This window comes from Scyliorhinus torazame, chromosome 3 (genome assembly GCF_047496885.1).
Source record: "Scyliorhinus torazame isolate Kashiwa2021f chromosome 3, sScyTor2.1, whole genome shotgun sequence".
NCBI classification, from domain to species: domain Eukaryota; kingdom Metazoa; phylum Chordata; class Chondrichthyes; order Carcharhiniformes; family Scyliorhinidae; genus Scyliorhinus; species Scyliorhinus torazame.
This window is the reverse complement of record NC_092709.1, coordinates 276,741,147-276,746,075: the sequence shown is the minus strand read 5'-3', so window position 1 is coordinate 276,746,075 and position 4,929 is coordinate 276,741,147. Positions and strand designations below refer to the sequence as shown.

Genomic DNA, 4,929 nt, shown 5'->3' with positions numbered 1-4,929 from the left:
TGCTGAGTGACTTGGAGAGGAACCTCCAGGTGGTGGCTTTCCCAGGTATCTGTTGCTCTTGTCCTTCTAGTTAGTAGTGGTCATGGGTTTGGAAGGTGCTGTTATGGGCCAGGGTTTAGAAAACTCAAAGGTATATCATGGAGTTCACCTGACCCACAGCTGTTTATTTAGTTTGGTTATAATGAGCACAACGGCCTGCCCTACAGGTGTTATTCAACAGAGGCCGTAAGCACTTTTAATCAAAAACAGTTTATTCTACGAATTTAGTTAACATTTTTATAAACACACACAGTCAGCATTGTTATCAACTACGAACATAAATACCCCACACAGCTACAGTATTCTATGTATAACCCTCAATATATTACCCCATTAAGCTGTTCCAACTTAATAACAAGATCCCATAAACCTGAAAATCCTTTTCAAAGGTGTGGCCCAGCACACAGCACTCAGACCTGGTTTGGATGCTCTTGTGTCCTTTCCAAAACAGCAGGTTTGAATTTCTTCCAGAAAGCAATTATTTCTTTTCAAGTTATCAAGCAATCTGGAAACAGCTTTTAAACTGAAGTAGAGACATTCCAAGATACTTGTCTGCTGAATACAGCAGCCAAATGTGAAAACGAAAGCAAAAAACTCAGAGCTACCAAAACAAGCCCAAACCAAAATGAAAGTAAAACTCAGAGCCACAGCCCAGCTACACCCACACAATGACATCACTGAAGCCATGTGATAAGACAAAATCATTTCTTAAAGCGACACTCCCATGACAGTGATGTCTAAGGAACCTTTGTAAGTTCCTATAGTGCATTGTGTGGATGGTACACACAGCTGCCACTATTTCCAGTGGTGGAGGGATTGAATGTTTGTGGAAGGGGTAACAATCAAGTGGCTGCTTTGTCAAGTGGGGAATATTCCATTGCACTCCTGACTTGTGCCATGTAGATGGTGGACAGACTTTGGGGCGGTCAGGAGGTGAGTTTTTTGCCATATGATTCCTAGCCTTTGACCTGTCTGGTAGCCACAGTATTAATATGGCTAGCCCAGTTCAGTTTCTGATCATTGATAACCCCCAGGGTCTTCAGCGATGGTAATACAATTGAATGTCAAATGGCAATAATTAGTTCCTCTCTTGTAAGAGGATGGTCATTGTCTGGCACTTATGTGGCACAAATGTAACTTGCCACTTGTCAGCCCAAGCCTAAATATTGTCCAGGCATTGCTATATTTGGACATGGACTGCTTCATTATCTGAGGAGTCGTGAATGGTGCTCAACATTGTGCAAACATCCCCATTTCTGACCTTATGATGGAAGGGAAGCCATTGATGAAGCAGCTGAAGGTGGATGGGCCTCGACCCCTGAGGAACTCCTGCAGTGATACCCTGGAGCTGAAACGATCGACCTCCAACCACCACAACCATCTTTGTGTCAGATATGACTGCAACCAATGGAGTTTTTGTCCTGATTCCCATTGACACCAGTTTTGCTGGGGCTCCTTGATGTCATACTCAGTCAAATGCTGCCTTGTTGTCAAGGACAGTCACTCTCACCTCACCTTTTACATTCAGCTCTTTTGTCTATGTTTGAACCAAGGCTGTCATGAAGTCAGGAGCTGAGTGACACTGGCAGAACCCAAACTGAGCATCCGTGAACAGGTTATTGTTGAGCAAGTGCTGCATGGTAGCACTGTTGATGACTTTCCTGATGATGGAGTGTAGACTGATAGGGTGGCCATTGGCTGGGTTGGAGTGTCCTGTTTCTTGTGTACAGGACACGCCTGGGCAATTTTCCATATTGCCAGGTAGATACCAGTGTTGCAGCTGTACTGGAACAGCTTGGCTAGGGGTGTGGCAAGTTCTGGAGCACAAGTCTTCAGTACTATTGCCAGAATACTGTCAGGGCCCATTGCCTTTGCAATATCCAGTGCCTTCAACCTTTTCTTGATATCATGTGGAGTGAATTGTATTGGCTGAAAGCTGACATCTGTGATACTGGGGACCTCCAGAGGAGACCACGATGGATCATCCACTCGGTACTTCTGGCTGAAGATTTTTGCGAATGCCTCAGCCTTGTCTTTTGCACAGATGTGCAGGGCTACTCCATCATTGAGGATGAGGATATTTGTGGAGCCTTCTCCAGTAAGTTGTTTAATTGTTCACCAGCATTCACGGCTGGATGTGGCAGGACTGCAGAGCTTAGATCTGATGTATTTGTTGTGGAATCGCTTAGCTCTGTTACTTGCTGCTTATGCTGTTTGGCACACAAGTAGTCCTGTGTTGCAGCGGACAGTTACAATTTAAACGTATTGACCTAAACAAGTGAGCCGAGTTATAGTACAAGCATCAGGATTGATCCTGCATGGTAAAATGGATTGGGTCAGCTGGATGCATGTCCTGTGCGCCAGCTGGTCCAATCAATTTTACGATTCCTTACTGGTTTATTAAAATAAGCTACTCTTTTTGCGTTTTCATCATGCAAACATTGCACAGCCCAGATTGCATTTGCTAGGTCCACAGCAAACTGTTCCGACAACAGATGATTCAATATCTTTTAAGCCTCTGGTTGAATCAATCTCTTGAATTGAATGGCCTCATCCTGAAAGGTAAAAAAAAATGTATTGAACCAACTGCTGCTAAAATGTGCATCTGGTACAGCAACTGAAGGCCAGCTGTGCAAGTCTTTGGTAATGGAACGCAGGAAGCTGCACTTTCGGGATGCTAAATTTATCATCTTACTAAACCCCTGTGTGGAATGTGTTGGTTTTGTAGTCATCACCTGGTTTGACCAACACAACCAGGTGGAGCACCAAACATTAGCTCGTTACCAAAGGGGGAAAACATTTAACCTAAATGTTTAACTTTGTGAACAAAGTCAGCTCAATGGGTTCATGAAATGAGCACGCAGTGTTAACACAGAGGCCAGGAAGATCCTCAGAGTGGATCATTTGTTTTTACCAAGTTAGCTGATCATAGCTAGATTGGAATTAGGGGTGTTAAAGTCAGCGTTTTTAAAACATTTTTGCCCGGGACCAATTTTTACCAACCGGTCAACCTTCGGACCCATGCCGGCCAGCCAAGCTTCAGGGCCCATGCCAGCCGAACTTCACGACCCACTCCAGCCACCCTTTGTGACACATGCTGACCGAACTTCATGACTGACATTTTTGCTTACCTTTAATGTGACAGGTGAGCCTGCTTTGTCCTCACGATCTCACTTGCTTTGTTATTCAATGTTACATTTCTGCCAAGGGCTTCAGTTTAAGTTTTCGCTGCACCCTTTGAAAAAAATCAAGAGGTTTGTCATTGAACTCGCCATGCTTAGTCTTGAAATGCTTTTGAAGTTTTGAATGTTTAATCTTTCATTTGTCAATACTTCCCTGTACATAACGCACATGGGCATTGAAACCTGATTTGCATTGGCACAATTAATAAGGCCATGCTCCAAGAAATCAACTTTATACTCCTTTGTTTCTGATTTCAGCTTCTTCTTAATAGGTTGTTCATCAGAGGCCTTGGAGCTCACACCAGCACTGCTTTTTCTTGCTGTGGAGTCTCTTGGGAAGCTCTCTCCAGCAGATTCAGTTGTGAGTCTCTGGCCTTTTTGTGTCTCTGGCCCTCCCTTCCTTATTACAAACTGATCCATCTTCAGTTCTTCACACAGTCCTGTTGCTTGCTTGCGGCAGCTACAAAATGGAGACTCCCTCCTTCAGGACTTTGTGTCCAAAGCACGGATCGCGTGACATCAGTGTACCTGTCGGATGCGTGACCACTTCTGACGCGAAGACTCTGCAGCTTTTAATAAGAAATTTAGACTTGGGACAGCACGCTGAGGTCAGGACGAGGCGGTACTGGGACAGTGTGCTGACATTAGGAGGCGATGGTACTGGGAAAGCGCGCCGATGTCAGGTGGCAGTCTGCTCCACTGGGCACCGGGCCTGTGCACTGCTGGATCTATCTGAGGGGGCATGCATGTGGAAGGCATTCTCTTTTTATTAAACAGCACACGTTGTCCCATGAGTTTTATTTGTGAAAACTGATAACTGATAATACTCTATTACAGTGGCACGATTGCAGAGATTTCAAACATTCACACAGATTTCACATGCAGATACTCAAATTTCACTTGCCCTGCCCCAGAGGTGAACACACACATAATTTATTTTCTGTGATTGCTGCTGGTGCCTTCTTCTTGAATCTCAGTTTGAAGAACAAACAAATTACTTCAATCCCTCTTTCTGCGGCTATGACATAATTCCTCCTCCCTGTGATGGTGTCGGCATTGAAGTACTTGTGGAAGCCAGTGAACTGGTGCTGACTGCCAGCATTGTGACCCACCATTCTCACCCCTCACACAAACTTCACTCGGCCGCTCTCCGTGTCCTTCACAGGGCCCGAGCTCCAACAGTCCCACTGCCGGAGGTACCGCCCCCGCCTCCTCCTATTGGTCTGTGGAACATGTAGACGTCAGATGTGAAGTTAGGAAAGTTAATCACCTATTGGATAATCTGGATGCCAATCGGATGGAGCAAGGCAAAATGCTGTGGCTGCTGGCAGGCGCGGCCGGAATTCTCAATCTAAAATCCGGTCCCGGCGGTTGGACGCTCCTCCCGCGATTGGGAGCGTCACGACCGATCACTCCGCGACCCTCTCGACAACTGCCCGCAACCCACCTGTGGGTCACGACCCTGGGTTTGAAAAACCTTGCTATAAGTGATGTCCCCCAAAAGAAAAGAACAGTAAAACTTGGAAATGACTGGTACTGGTCGAACTGCTTGTGGGACTCCAGTAGTACTGGTCTACTGGTTTTTGACAATTTTGAACAGTTTTTTTTCATTCTGGGAGCACTCTCGACAATCAGACAGAGTTCAGACATTGTGGTCCTTCCACCCTCATTGTAGAACTGCCTGGTAACACATTCTGCTGACACCAAG

General features: G+C 45.5%; 1 long non-coding RNA gene across 1 annotated transcript; it reads right to left on the bottom strand.

Annotated features, from left to right (window-relative positions):
* Nucleotides 1-233: 233 nt before the first annotated feature.
* Nucleotides 234-4,466, bottom strand: LOC140409127 (uncharacterized). Its single transcript, XR_011940285.1, has 2 exons — nt 3,171-4,466; nt 234-2,594 (listed from the first exon to the last, which is right to left on the bottom strand). It is a non-coding gene; the product is annotated as an uncharacterized lncRNA (long non-coding RNA).
* Nucleotides 4,467-4,929: the final 463 nt, after the last annotated feature.